Source organism: Pseudorca crassidens, chromosome 10 (genome assembly GCF_039906515.1).
Source record: "Pseudorca crassidens isolate mPseCra1 chromosome 10, mPseCra1.hap1, whole genome shotgun sequence".
NCBI classification, from domain to species: Eukaryota; Metazoa; Chordata; class Mammalia; order Artiodactyla; family Delphinidae; genus Pseudorca; species Pseudorca crassidens.
Window position 1 is genome coordinate 103,111,106 of NC_090305.1, and position 15,959 is coordinate 103,127,064.

The following is a 15,959-nucleotide window of genomic DNA, read 5'->3' on the forward strand; positions in this document are numbered from 1 at the left end:
TAACTTAAGGAAATACACATAAAGGTTGTATACAGAATATACAATACTAAGTGATACTATTCCAGCTAAATTGATATTTGCTGAAATCCTCTACAGATTTGTAGCCTGGCAGCTAGGTACTCAGGTAGTGTGTGTTAGTGTCCAAATTCACAGGCATCGTGTATCTAATTGGCACTCCATGGAATTTATAGCCTCCAGCCTCAGTAGTGTGGAGCTTCTAGAACACCATAGGAACCCTGATGCAACTCTTGGACGTACAGTTATACTGAACAGGGACCTCAACTCTTCCTCTTACTTATCATTTTATCTCATCCTTTCCTCCTACTGGAATATTTCCAAAAATGCTATAGAACAAATTCCTACATTGGACAGAAAGGACTGTTAACTAAACTATTAAGATCTTTTAACTTTGTTATGTTGAATCACATAAAATTACCATTTTTATAGGCTAGAACTGCTCAACTATTGGCAATTTCATATGGCTCAAAGTACTACTTAAGTATAAAACATAATAAAAACCACAGTTTGGTTAAACTTAATCTAGATTTCCTTCACCCAAATCAGGATTTCGAAAACTAAGCTTTAATACACAAATTCAAATTTTAAAAAGATTATTCTGTCTATGACACTCTAGGTCAATGAAAAGAGAATGAACTTTATGTTTAGCTGTCCAGTAAAAAGAATCTGAGACAGAAGATAACTACAAAATTGCTATAGGAATGCTATTTTTTAAGTGGCTACAGAAAGAAACAAATGGATCCTAGCCTTTTCTACTTTACAAGAGTGGGACCCTATATTTCAAAAGGCTCTGTATGTGCTGAAAAATAGACTAACCTGGATCACAACCAGTAGAAATGAAATTTTTGCTGATTTCTACTTTGAGGACAACGAAGACTTTAGAGGGCAATTCTATATCAAAGTCCCTCACGTTTCTGTTGTAATAAAAGCTTCCTTAGAAAGGAATCATGGATTAAACATGAAGAACTGAACATATTTATCTTGGCTTTCTACTAAAATTGAATAACAAAAGGCATATACCCAGAAAGGCACAGCAAACTTGAAAGGAGACAACAGTAAATAAGAGATGTCAATAAAACTCTCTGGGAGGTGAAAAAACGATGGTCCGGTAATAAATGACAGCTTTTGGGTTTTCTCCAGTCAGATAAGTACTTGGCAGGGTAGTGGGTGGTGTGAGGAAACCAACAAGAAGCAAGCCTATTTATGCCAAAAGTATAGAAAGGTCAAGACTTAGAAGTATCAAGGGCTACTCAAAAACAAGGGCATTGGGTTGGGCCTGAAAACAGAAGGATTGGTTGTAAGTATTTATAATGAACACTTAGATCTAGATCAGCAGCTCATTCTCCTAACACACAGGAAGGTGACTGGTCCAGAGTTTTATTTTCTGGGGAAGACTGAAACAAGGGACGAGAAGGATTCTAGACTGAGAGACTCTAGACACAGCTGAGGGCTGGAATGAGGTACCATTCTAAGGACAGAAGGATTAAACTGATAAATGAGAATTTTAGTCCTCTTCCTCCTAGCGGAAGGCACTAAGCCACAAGGCAGCCAAGCTATTACCACCACCATCATTCATCCACCAGCAAATGCAAAAGTTTGAAGATTCTCTCTTGAAAAGGTGACTGTAGAACTGAAGACAAGACCTACAGATACTGATAAGTGGAGGGGTCTGCAATAAAATGGGTCTCTGCCTAATTACTCTATAGTAAAAAACCATAAACCTACAAGCCTTTCACAAAGAAGAGCTTCCCACAACATTTCAATGCCTCCCTCAAATACGAAGACAAAGCCATGGCAAGAAAGATACTTGAGAAAAGCCTGTAACAAAGAAGACAGAAACTAAAACACCCAGGAAAAAAGAAAAAGGGAAAGAAACTCTGAAGAGACAGAGACTATATATATAGGAAGCAAAAAAAAAAAAAAATCCTTCGACACAAAAGAAAACATAACCTATAAAAATAGGTTGTTATAAAAAAGTTTTCATAGAGGAAAAGCACTTCAAAAATTTAAAACATGATAGAAATGAAATATTTTAATGGAATTACTGGAAAATAAGTTTTAAGGAAATTTCCCAGAAGCCAGGATACAAAAGAGTCAGAAAATAAGGAAACAAAACAAAATAGGAGATCCAACCTCTGACTAAGAAAAAGATAAATGGGGGAGAAAATTAAATAAACAGTACAAATGAACTACAACTGTATGCAATAACATGGATCGACCTTAGAAAAATATTTCTGTGTAAAAAGCAAGCCACAGAAGACTACATAAGCTATAATGTCATTTTATAAAGCCCCCAAAACAAGTATAACTAAACAGCATCACATACAATATGTAATTAAATATTTTTTTTTTAAGTAAAGTGAGTGAAATAAAAAATTTTCAACAGTGGGAGAATCCCATACAGTTCCAAGAACATGGTGATGGTAATGTTCTAATGTTCCCATTCTGTTTTTTGCGGTACGCAGGCCTCTCTCTGTTATGGCCTCTCCCATTGCGGAGTACAGGCTCCGGACTCGCAGGCTCAGCGGCCATGGCTCACGGGCCCAGCCGCTGCGCTGCGTGTGGGATCTTCCCGGACCAGGGCACAAACCTGTGTCCCCTGCATTGGCAGGCGGATTCTCAACCACTGCACCACCAGGGAAGCCCTAATGTTCCCATTCTTTACGTTACGTGGTAGGTTCACAGGTCTTGTGTGTCATAGTACATAAGTTTATTTTTATATGAATAAAATATTATATAATAAAAATTTAAAACAAAATCAGCTTTTCTCCCATCAGGTAAATGCTTGGCAGGTTAGTGGGAGGTGTGGTGAAAACAAATTTGAGAGGTTTGATGGAATAGAAATTAATATTGCAAGATAGTTTTCTAAAACTACTGTTTCTAGATCCAGTCTTTGAGTTGTCCAGATTGAAAGGACCCACAGTATACAGACCAAAAAATGCCAGGACTCACACCAAGGCACATCACTGTAAAACTTCAGGAAAACAGAGATAAAGAGAAGACTTTTAAAAACTGCTACCCAGAGGACTGCGAATCAGTATGGCACCAGAAGCTAGTAATACTAGCAGCTAGAAGATAAAGACACAATGCTTTACAAAATTCTAAGGGGAAATTATTTCCAACCTAAAATTCCACACCCAGTCAATGAAGTATTAAATTAAGTATCAGAGTAAAATAAAGAAAATCCGAAATGAGCATAATTTCTGAAAAATGATCTCCCATGCATCCTTTTTCATAAGGCTCCATGGAGAATGTGCTTCATAAAAAGTAAGGAATAAGTCAGTAAAGACAACAACATGAAACCAAGGAAACAGGGATCTTTTATTAACAGAGGAAGGAATTCTGACAAAAGGTGTGTGGTCTTGGACAGCAATCAATTCAGACTATAGGAGAAGTGAGGGCTCCAGGAGCTATACCACCAAGAAAAAGATAAAACAGAAGAACATATGATGCTTTTGAAAGTATTGAGAGAAGATTTATAGTTCTTACAGAATCTGGAGATGACCCAATTACAGCTATAAAGAACAATAAAAATCGAAGCAATTAACTCCATAGACAACAAAAAATTGTATAAAAAGGGAAATGTAATCATATACTATAAGGTTAAGGTGTAAAAAATTTAACATTGATATTGTAAACAATATATTGAAATTTAACTAAAATCTTAGTAAGATGTGAGCAGGAGAGATAAGCCACATCATCATCTTCATCATAGGAAATCAACAGATGTTATCTAAAATAGAAAAAAATAGAGTTAAGCATATTCCAGAATAAAAACTTAAAAGTTTAAATATGGTTGCCTGAGGAAAGTAGGAAATAGGATCAAGAGTTCCAGTTATTAGAACCTTGTACAGCATGGCTGTTTGATAAACATAAAAATTAAAATAACTTTTCCTTGGGTTAGATATACTGAAGAAAATACTTGTTTGTGAGAGCTCTGAGAACGAGAAAGATGGCAGTAAATGAGTCTATGGATACTTCTTCACAAAAGAACGTAAGGGAATTTCCTAGCGATCCAGTGGTTAGGACTCTGCTCTCTCACTACCAAGGGCCCAGGGTTCGATCCCTGGACAGGGAACTGAAATCCCACAAGCTACATGGAGCAGCCAAAAAAAAAAAGTAAAATAGCAGATTTGCAAGCAAGTAAAATATTTTATACTTCTATGTTGAAAAGCGGAAGTCTGCGACTTTTCAATTCTTGGTTTCAACAATTCTCTGAAGGACCAAAGACACAAACACATATTGAAATAAAATTAATTTTTTAAACATCATTTGTTCCTGTAGCTTATTGTTGGCCTAAAGTCACAATTCAGTCTTCCTTTATCAGAATGCTTTTCAGTGTTTCCAGCTGTGATTTTAAAAATGGTAACTAGGGGGCTTCCCTGGTGGCGCAGTGGTTGAGAGTCCGCCTGCTGATGCAGGGGACACGGGTTTGTGCCCCGGTCCGGGAAGATCCCACATGCCGCGGAGCGGCTGGGCCCGTGAGCCATGGCCACTGAGCCTGCGCGTCCAGAGCACAAAAAAATGGTACTAGGACAATACTGAATTGTGAAGCCACAGACAGTGAATGACAAGAGATGCAAACCAACAGGAAGAAAAAAATCACAAGGGTACAAATCTTAAAGAAGAGAGATAAAAGACAGTATCTATAGAAAAATATATAATTAAAACATTCAAATTACACAAAAAAGAATGCCTTTTGTTATTTTTCACATTGAACATATGATATTGTGATTTACAATACATGTCTATTTTGGTCTTGTGTCCATGGTTCCTAGATCATGGCTCCCAAGACTCTTGGAATTCTTAAGGGTAAAAGCAATGGGAGCGTCTTGTTATAATATTTGGTGTTTCGTCCTCAGTTCCTAAAACAGCTTCAGAGTATAAAGGTGAAATGGGTGTCTTATTATTCATAACAAACCCCTTTCAACTACACCTGAATTTGTGCTAATGAGGTGACTTTTATAAAGCCCCTAGGTAACCTGGCGGCTAGTTACCAGGGGAACCAAACCATGTGATTTCAGTCCATCCCATCCCACCCAACCCAACCCCTACCCCAGGGAAGGAAAGAGGGACTAGAGATTACACTCAGTCACCAGAGGCCAACGATTTAATCTATCATGCCTATGTAATGACGCTTCCATAAAAATCCCTGAACCACTGGATTTGGAGAGCTTCCAGGTTGGTGAACACACGGAGGTCCTGGGAGAGGGCAGGGAAGCTCTAAGTCTCATCCCACATACCTTTCCCTATGCATCTCTTCCATCTGGCTGTTCCTGAGTTACATCCTTTTGTAATAAAGCTGTAGTGTAGTAAGTAAAATATTTTCTCAAGTTCTTTTATCCGTTCTAGTAAATTAATCAAACCCAAGGAGTGGGTCATGTGGAGGTTCTGGAACCAGCTGGTCAGAAGCACAGGTGACAACCTGGATTTGTGATTGGCGACTAAAGGGGAATGGGAGGCAGCCTTGTGGGACTTAGCCCTTGACCTGTGGGATCTGATGCTATCTTCAGATAGTGGCAGAATTGCATTAAACTGTAGGACACCCAGCTAGTGCTGCAGAGAATTGCTTGGTGTGGGGGGGAAAAACCCACACATTTGGTAACCAACAGAGAAGTGTTCTGTATGAGTAGTAAAGGAGAAACACATAGGAATGTTTTTTCCTTTATACAAACATCAATGTCTTTTGCAAAGATTTTTTGCCAGTTTCAAGGGTAGTTAATTTTTTTTAAACCTCATTTTTAGGTAAATCCCACTAAAAGTAAAAAAATAACTACCCAGTAAAGTTAGTCTGGATGTGACAAACTGTGTCTCATCTAAATGAGGAAACTGATTTATTTTATTCAATTGATTTTATTTAGTAAAACACTAGAGCCACAAATCCTCATAATGATGAAAACAAGATGTAAAAGTCGAGGGACCTAGAGTCTGTCATACAGAGTGAAGTAAGTCAGACAGAGAAAAACAATTACCGTATGCTAATGCACATACATGGAATTAAAAAAAACGGTACTGATGAACCTAGTGGCAGGGCAGGAATAAAGATGCAGATGTAGAGAACGGACTTAATGCAGATGTACAGAACGGAGGGGAGAGAGGGAAGCTGGGACAAAGGGAGACAGTAGCACTGACATATACACACTATCAAATGTAAAATGGATGGCTAGTGGGAAGCTACTACATAGCACAGGGAGATCAGCTTGACGCTTTGTGACCACCTAGAGGGGTGGGATAGGGAGGGTGGGAGGGAGGCTCAAGAGGGAGGGAATATGGGGATATATGTATACATATAGCTGATTCACTTTGTTGTACAGCAGAAACTAATACAACATTGTAAAGCAATTATATTCCAATGAAGATTAAAAAAAAAAGATGTAAAAAAGTCAAGCTTATCTTGATCTCTGTACCAACCTACAAACCTCTGTATCCTAATGCAACAGAAGATAATGAGACAGAACTGTAAGCAGACAACAAGGAATACGTATCACAAACTAGTAGGTAGACCCAAGGCAGGTAATTTATACTGTGGCCTAAATTCTCCTGAGCTATAATCAGATCATAAACCTTTATTCCCACTCTCACAAAGCTAAACTTCTGATAATTAGAAAATAGGCTGAATTCTATCTTTATGCAAAGAAACTTAAGCAAGGTCACCTTATACCCTAAGGCCCTCTGGGCAAACATCCCTAGGAAGAATATATTAATCTCACGCATATTTATCTACTTAAACTTAATTTGATTCTATGTTCAGTGTAACTCATCACAATTCATGTAAAGACAAAGTATGATAACCAAGGAATATGGAAAATGGAAGAAACCTTATCAAAGAAACATTTCAAGTCATAACAATCGCACTTAACAGTAACAAAATGGGGTAGATTATTTTCTTCAGCTGTTTTGCATTCTTGCATCAGACAACAGTTCCAAGGAGTAGAAAACTTGGACCCTGTTCTTTTGCTAGAAGAATGTACAGTTGTGACCTGAACCATCTACGATCATTGAAAACAAGTCTAATGTTTTTGGAAAGCCTGTGGTGAGCTTAAGCCAGAAAGCAAAGTTTAAGATATTCTAGTCCTACGGTGGTTATTTAAATGTGCATTTGCATAACTGCTTAACAGGAGACTTTTACTAATAAACCAAGAGTATGCTCCCTAAGACTGTATATGTTCTAATAAGCCTCTATTTTGGTAAAGTCCTAGAAAACATTTTCCACAGAGCATCCATATGGGGGAGGTTATACCAATCTTCAGTTCCTCTGAAGCACTAGTCCACTATTAAACTTCTTATAAAGAAATGCTCAGAAATAAATAGATCAGAATTAGGGCTCTCTTTCACTCTTACGGCCTTTCATTCATTTCGTGATTTTTACATTGTTAAGAGAAAAGTGCTGTTGAGATGCAAATCTTCTCAATAAATACAGGATCAGCCATTACGGAAAAAAAAACCTCAAGTTTTGGTGATTCCAGTATCACTTTTAGATTCACTGGTGCAGAAGGGCTTTTGCCTCTGTGTTAACAATGAGAGAGAACAGGGTATTATATAAACCAGGAAAGAAGAAATCCACCACCACAGCAAAAAAACTTCAGCAGGTACTCTATAGCACTGGAGTCACATTCACAATATTCAAATCAAGATATGTATAGTGAAGAAGTTGTAGGTTTACTGCTCACTTACCTTTGTTAGTTGCATTTCACAAACCAACCATCCCCTCACAGAAAACAAAAAAGGGAGTTTAGGGAGAAGCTAAGGTTTTTGTTTTTAAGGTGATAGAATTTTGAGGTTTAAAAGATGAAGCTGTTCAAGTTCTACTGCAGAACAGACTAACTTTAATGAAATAGTACTTATATATGCTACACGGAATTTAACAAATCGAAACATATTTACTAAGCCATCTGTGATACTATACACTTTAAAATATTTGCTCATCTATTCTAAACTTGTTTTCATTTCTCTCTCTTTGATATAATGAAGCGGAGTAAATGATAAAGTCCATTGTTGGAATCCCTTGTAGCTTATATATTTACTCTCCCATTTAGTCAGGCTATAGGCTTGAAAGAAACCTTAATACTTTTTCCTACGTAGAGATGGCTTGAGAATCAGAAACCTTCAGATTTCTAAAGGTGACAGCAGAAGAGCTGAGCAGAGGTTTGGATGAAGTTCAACAACTTCCTAGCATACTCCTGAGCCAGATCTTCATTCACAGCCTAACTTCCCCGCAGTGTTTTAAATTTAAGTGCTCAACCTATGAATTCCTATCTGTAGTCCCAGAATCTTAGAAGAAATATCAGAAGTCGTTTCGTCCAACTCTCAATTGGAGTCGTGGATTTTTCCTACAACATGCATGATGTGTGGTTCTCCAGCCTTTGCCTGATCACCCCAAGGCAGCCTACCTCAAAACTGGACAGTTCTACTGTAAAATTTGTTCTTATATTGTACTAGTGTCATATTTCTCAGACAAGTACAAATGATTTTCATATTATCCAAAAATTCTTTAGAGGGAAATTATCCTGACTTTTAATTTTGGCCTAAATACAGGATACATGCACCCCAGTGTGTATACAAGACAATCAATGAGTCATGGAAAGAAAACATTATAACTTTCATTTATATTTTTTATTCATCCCTTTCATATCCATTTTTGTGTTATATGAGATATATAATATACAGGAACAATTATATAAAATATTAAAATACATAAAATATAAAAACATTAGAGATACACTAAAAGGTGTGGGTGAGCAAAATAATTTGGAGGCCACTACTCTAGACAGTTAATGAACTTTCCGTTATTTTTTTTAAAAATTAGGTCATAGGAGGCCTACCTATATGATTATGAATTTTTAATAGATATTAAATACTCATAAACAGTGTACCACCAACCATGTATAAATAAATGTTCAGCATCAGACCTTAAGGGCACCCAAATAATCTTTCAAAATATCAAAATAATAAAGTGAGTTTCTTGGCAAAAGAGTGCAGAACTAGTGGCAAAGAAATGGACTATCCAACTCTCCATCAAGCTTACACCAGGCGTGTGGCAATTGTGTACACGTACACATACACTCATACATACGTACAAACATACACACACGCCCAGAGGGGGGATAAAGACCTGTGAGGATATCTTTCATTATCCCTCCAACCTAAATCTAAAAATTCAAACTAAGTTGACTGAATTTATCTACCTTTAAAGGCCTAAGCTGGATTCTCCAAAATCTTAATATTGGAAGTGACCCCCAGAACATACCAAGTCCATTTCAATTAACATTGAAAATACTGTTATCCTTGAAATTAGTTTTCAAGTACATTACTGTTTAGAGCACACTATCAAAATGCTTTATTATTTGTTCATGTTGTCATGAGTAGTATTCTAAAAAGAAGGCAAGGGAATAATGAATGAGTCTTTGGAAAATCACTATATCTAGCACCTTTAGAAAGACGAACACATTTAAATTAAATTAGGTTTTCAGGGCTTCCCTGGTAGCGCAGTGGTTGAGAGTCCGCCTGCCGATGCAGGGGACACGGGTTCGTGCCCCGGTCCGGGAAGATCCCACATGCCGCGGAGTGGCTGGGCCCGTGAGCCATGGCCGCTGAGCCTGCGCGTCCGGAGCCTGTGCTCCGCAACGGGAGAGGCCACAACAGTGAGAGGCCCGCGTACCGCAAAAAAAAAAAAAAAAAAAAAAAAAAAATTAGGTTTTCACAGCACATTGTCTACTTTCTGTTATTTAAAACCAAAACAACCTTATTGACCAAAGTAAAAATCCTGAAGTTATTTACCAACCACAGGGTCTCTGCAAAAGTTCAGAATTTGTGCCAACATTTGTTAAAAATTAGCTCCAAAACCAGATTGGTAATTAAAAATAAGACTTTGGGATTATTATTAGGGTTAACCAAGAAAATTATGTTTAAAATACACTGCAGCCAGTAAGAATCACTAGTACAATGCAGAAGAATTAGCAATTTCATTAAATACTCTCAGCAGTACCAGAAGGTACCAACAGAGGGCCTCTAGAAATAGTGGTAGTAAAGCTTTCTAAAAACATCTTTCCCAAGTAAGCTAGGGAATGAATTAATTCCCTGGTACTGATTTTTGCTAAAAAGAAACTTTAAGTTCAAATTAAATTGTCAACAACTGATAAAGACTCTAGCTCAGAAATTAAATCTGGGAATTTCTCTTAAACTAAAAAAATTCACCCCCAAACCAGGACAGCAATATTCAAATGTCAAATACTGCTTTCCAGATTACAACTTTGCACTGTAGGATCAAACTTTTCTAACAGTTTAAACAGAAGTGCCAGCTCTTCAGAATATTATTTTTTAAAAAACTATGTGACATCTAAGAAGATCATAAAATCACAAATATGGTGGAAAAGCAACATTTGCTATCTTACTATCCTGAAAATAAGTAAATTGCTAACAAGAATTTCTTCCTCTTAGGGCCCTACAGACCCAGACCAATCCATATCATCACTTCTGATTTTCTGAGAGATACTTTATTACAATTTCAGAGGCTGAAATTTCTATTATTTTGAGCTGGGAATTTTTTTTTTAAGACAAAACAAAAAGTTCACTAGAAAAGTCTTCTAACATTCTCAAAATTACTGAGCATCTATATTTTTAAAGCACTATCTACAAAATTTTCAACTGCTCTGAATTAAATTCTATGATTTTCACCAGGTGAAAATCAAAGATGATATGAAAAATAAGTCAAACTGCAAAAAGGAAAAACAGCTTCAAAATAGAGCTGTGTATATTAAAAGAAGCATATAAGACCTTAGAATTAGAAAAGCAATAGCTAAGCTCTAGTCACCACTGTAACCATATATGGACGTTGTATTTTGTTCTGGAGACCATCATTTAAGAATTACCGAAGAACTAGAACAACCAAGAGTTGATGGACCAGTGTGACTAAGTATTCAAAATTACAATGTGAAAGAACACCCTAGTGCTTGCTTCAGCAGCACATATACTAAAATTGGAACACAGAGTGCAGTAACACGGCCCCTGAACAAGGATGACATTCAAATTCGTGAAGCGCTCCATATTTTTCATGGGCCTCTAGGGTCCTTAGTGAATTGTTTAAACCACAAATTTAAATCTGTGACTGCCAAGAATCTTCCTGATTTGGAGCTTCCTGGTAGAGCCCAGGGAGATTCCAAATTCATTTGGCAGCCCAGAATCTCATAGCTAGAAGGCCATTCTTTAGGTCAGTTTTCTCTTTGAGCTATCTGCTCCAGGCCTTACTGATGGCTACAAGATTTTTCTTGGCAAGACCCACAGCAGCAAAGGGTAGTGGTCAAAAGCATGACTTTTGGAGCTAGAAAGACTTGGTTCTGATATCCAATAAACTTTTTACCAGTTGTGTGAACTTGACAATCACTTCAACCTCAATTTTTTGTTTCCTCACTTATGATATAGAGATAACTTCACAGTACAGTGTTTGCGAGGATTCACTACTGCATTCTACACTTAGAATGCTTGGATAAATAAATATTTGTTGAATTAAAAACTAAAAAAGAATATCCCAAGGACTAGGGATTATTAGCCTCTAGAAGGGACTATTCAGAGACAACACATTGCCAAAGCAATTCATACCTGCAGAGGCAGTACACATTCTGATTGGCCCTAACTGGAGAAATACAAGGAACCAGATTTTGGTTTAACATGTTAGATTTGCCTAACAGAGGCATCCACAAGTAGAATGGGCTTCTTTGGGAGCCCAGACAACCACCTGGGGAGAATGTTACCAAGCTTAATGACTGCAGAAGTACCCCCCAATTTAAGATGTTGTGTTAATTCAAGGCTTAAAAAAAGAAGCAGAACTTTCTTAGGACAATGCTCCAGCACTCTTGCCTTACCCCTCCAGATGGCTATAGAAATGTGGCAGGGCAGGGGATGGCAAGAAAAAAACACAATTAAAAATAATCATTGCTACTAAGTGCCATGTTACCTGCCACCAGTCAGATTACCTGGAGGCAAAGATAAATCAGTCAATTACTTCTCATTTCCTACTTTCTTTTTTTTTTTTTTGCATTATGTGGGCCTCTCTCTGTTGTGGCCTCTCCTGTTGTGGAGCACAGGCTCTGGACGCGCAGGCTCAGCGGCCATGGCTCACGGGCCTAGCCGCTCCACGGCATGTGGGATCTTCCCACACCAGGGCACGATCCCGCGTCCCCTGCATCGGCAGGCGGACTCTCAACCACTGCGCCACCAGGGAAGCCCCTCATTTCCTACTTTTAAAACAGTGGAGGTTATTAAGACTGTGGTTACTTTTGGACTTCGAGCAATTTCACTGTGGTCTTTTGACATAGATATGAAAATGAGAAACACTTCTTTCTTTTAGTTAAATTCCTACTTTATTCATTTCTAACATAAGAGTTGATTATCAGACTTCAAATCTTGTTTTAATTTAATCATTAAGACCAACTGTTTAATTTTTTTCCTTAGGTGTTTCAGGAAAATTAGTCTACTTAGATGTATCTTCCAACTGGTTGGGAGGTTACCAATTTTTTGGCAGTCTAGAGCCTTCTAAGATTTTCTACACTCTATGCCCTTATATTATACTCTTCACACTAAGTACATGATAACAAACTTACAATATTAAGGCACCTGTGCTTAGTAGAGTCGAGCAAGCGACTTAGACTCAGCCATGTAAGCTCACTAGTCTTAGGCAAATTTAAAATTTTCCCTAAGCCCTACTTTCCTCATTTATAAAAAAGGAGATCAGACCTACCTCAAAAAGCTGACATGCAACTTAAATTACACAATGTGGATGTGTAATTTAAATTACACCAGATACTCAAAAAGCTGAGTATGATCTCATACAATGATATTAAAACAAAGTCACTTCCATAAAACATTCTTGCAAAGACTACTACCAACTACACGGAAAAGATTCTCAATTATCAAATGAGTCATTAAAACTCAGTATTCTTGGGTTTCCCTGGTGGCGCAGTGGTTATGAATCCTCCTGCCAATGCAGGGGACACGGGTTCGAGCCCTGGTCCAGGAAGATCCCACATGCCGCAGAGCAACTGCGTGTGGCCATGAGCCACAACTACTGAGCCCGTGTGCCGCAACTACTGAAGCCTGTACGCCTAAAGCCTGTGCTCCGCAACAAGAGAAGCCACCACAATGAGAAGCCCGTGCACTACAACACAAAGTAGCTCCCGCTCGCCACAACTAGAGAAAGCTCAGGTGCAGCAATGAAGACCCAATGCAGCAAAAAAAAAAACAAACCCTCAGTATTCTCAGGGCAGGTTTCTTGGTATCTTAAGGCCATAAGAAAGATGATAAAGGATAGTTCTCACCTTCATCCCTTAACTATAATTCTGCGAATTATGTTATGGTTAATATTAGACTTTAAGTATGAACTCTCTTTTCCACCCCAGTCTCAACCTCACAATGCAGAAATAGCTCCATGGAGGCTATTTAACTGCCTATCTAACTAAATAGAAGAGGCCTTATTTTACATACTATATACAATTAATACACTTTTCCTTATTATTTTATTTAGATATCTGAGAGTCCAGAATGTCATTGCTCATATTTTAATTATAAACAGTATTAAAATAACTCTAGGGAATCATTACAGTATTCTATTTCCATTGTTACTGTAAAAGATGACAAGAGTTATTTAAAAGTATTAACATAAGAAACCAAACAAGGGTAGTGTTGAAATCAGCCTTTGTCACTGCTCTTAGATTTCTGTCCTCATTCAAAAAGCTTATCTAAGTTACCAATGTTTGGAAAAAGGAAAAACTTTCTTGTCCCCTTTTCTTGTCCCCTACATGGCAGAACTGGTGTTCTTCAATTCTTTGACAGTCAACAGGATAAAGAGGCGAGAATGCTGAACACAGAATCAGAAGGAACCCAGGGATCTGGTCCTGATATCACTCATAACTTAGCTGCGTTACCTCAGGCAGGTTTTAACATTTTTGGACCTGTAAAATGAGGAGCCTGATTAGGACTAGCCCAAAGGCTGAACAGTCTCTGAGTCTTTGCTAATCAACTGGCAATAGTCAGTGATCTTTTGACTGAAAATCATTTGTGTTGCAAGGGACTCATTTTGTAACCGAAGGTTTCTAAATTCTTAGCTTCCTTGTTATTACAATATCGAAATCTGTGTCAGGGCTCCTCACTCTAGTAAGATGTTACCGTGATAAAATAAAATGTAATTGTCAGTTCTTAATAAATATTTGACTTGATCTTGGGCTGAAGATATGAATATTTTTATAATATATAAACCAATAAATCCTTGCTAATCCTTTTTACAAAGGGATTTGTCATAATATTAATTTTTGAAATCAAACATATTTTATATATTTTAAATGATTCTATTTAGGAAAAAAAGATGTTTTCAAAGTCTAACTATACATAAAATGAGAGACACAAATTAATGCATAATAAATATACGCTGACCCTGAAGTATGAAAGCTCAAAAGTGAAATCGGGTCTGCTCCCACTGACTGACAAGATCACAGGACATAATGAGGTAACATCAAAATAAGTCAGTTTTTAACAAACACTTACTAAAGCCCAATATTATGCTAACTGGCCAAAGTTGCCTATCTTTCTTTAGATAAAATGCTGTACTATGATCGCTGAAGAAAAACCAATCTGTTCTAGTGATTATCTTCTATAATACACGATCCTGGTCTGTCCTTCTGCCTATTTATTTACCTATAAGTCTTTGGAAGCTAACAGTCACAAGACAAATCCTTGTATCAGTGTTCTGGATAAACAGAAGAGTAGTGGACTTTGAGTGCTAAAATTCTCCCCCACTCCTAAGATTCAAGGCTATTGGTAAAGTACTCAAATCCCTTGTGAATAAAAGGGGAAAGCAGAAGTTAAGTCACATACTACAATATGTTCCTTTACAGGTCTAATTACTCTCAAGACTCTATTTATTTTGCAATATAAAGGAAAAGGAGGTTAAATTTAACTTAAAGAGTGAACTTGACTTTGCATTATGTTGAGCGTTCTCACAAAAGCTGCTGCTTGGAACAGAAGGAATACAACTCAGATTTAAAAAACAAAACCAAACAAAATTTGAGGAGGCATCCCTATGATGATAACTGTGCATGATAAACTTAGCAAGGTCAAGAACATCCTATCTATACCTTCAATTCCACTCTTAGGACAACCATATTAAAAGTCAACATAGGATCATTAAGGATAATAAACATATCTTTTAGGTCACTATATAAATATACTATATTAAAAGAAACATACACATTCTGGACATCTAAGCTAGGGTCAATAAACCTAAAAGTTACTTCCTTTGGCACGCAAGTTTTGTTCTATAAAGTACCTTTACTGGAGAACAACTAAAAAGCCAAAATACATCTTCATCTCTAACTTATTCCTACTTTTGCATTCCCATATGATTCCCTTGATAGGGAATAAAATATTCCCTTAACAGCATCAGCTACCTAACTGACACTAAATACACAAAAAAGAGAGATCTGTATTGGTTTTCATTTAAAAACTACAATTTTCAACTGTTTTTTAGGAAAACAGACATTACTTTACTAGTTCTCCCAAGCATATCTTTGGGTTTTAAATTTTGTTTGTCTTTAACTATTTTAAATTCTAACATTGTCATTAAATTCTACCTACTCTACTATTGTCTATTCCATTTCCATAGTTATCAATTCAGTTCAGTATTTTAAAAGAGCACCTACCACTATATGATAGTCACTACTCAATCCAGCCCATATCCTAACGATTCCCTGTAGTAGTTACTTCTCAAGGTATAATCCCGTCATTATTAATGGCCTGTCAGTAGGAGTCATCCCCTCACTTCCACCTACTTCTCCTGGTCTAGGGGCACCACCTTGTGGTCAGCAACAGGAATTACCCTTCCCATCATCTCATTTCTTCCCCCATGGGAGAACATTACACCTGGGCCTTCTGGTTTTGCTTGCAGCTCAATTAAT

General features: G+C 37.3%; 1 protein-coding gene, 1 long non-coding RNA gene and 1 other non-coding gene across 11 annotated transcripts in view; 1 reads left to right on the forward strand and 2 right to left on the reverse strand.

The window, feature by feature from the left end:
- The window catches only part of TMCC1 (transmembrane and coiled-coil domain family 1), a 219,858-nt gene that overhangs the window by 121,344 nt on the left and 82,555 nt on the right, over positions 1 to 15,959 (reverse strand). The gene's annotated exons all lie outside the window — the stretch shown is intronic.
- Positions 3,320 to 15,959, reverse strand: part of LOC137232790 (uncharacterized) — a 34,669-nt gene continuing 22,029 nt past the window's right edge. Inside the window, exon 2 of the long non-coding RNA XR_010947183.1 lies at positions 3,320 to 3,751. This is a non-coding gene — a long non-coding RNA (uncharacterized lncRNA). The remainder of the gene's footprint in view (positions 3,752 to 15,959) is intronic.
- Positions 10,964 to 11,067, forward strand: LOC137233159 (U6 spliceosomal RNA). The gene has a single exon (XR_010947329.1). It is a non-coding gene; the product is annotated as a U6 spliceosomal RNA (small nuclear RNA).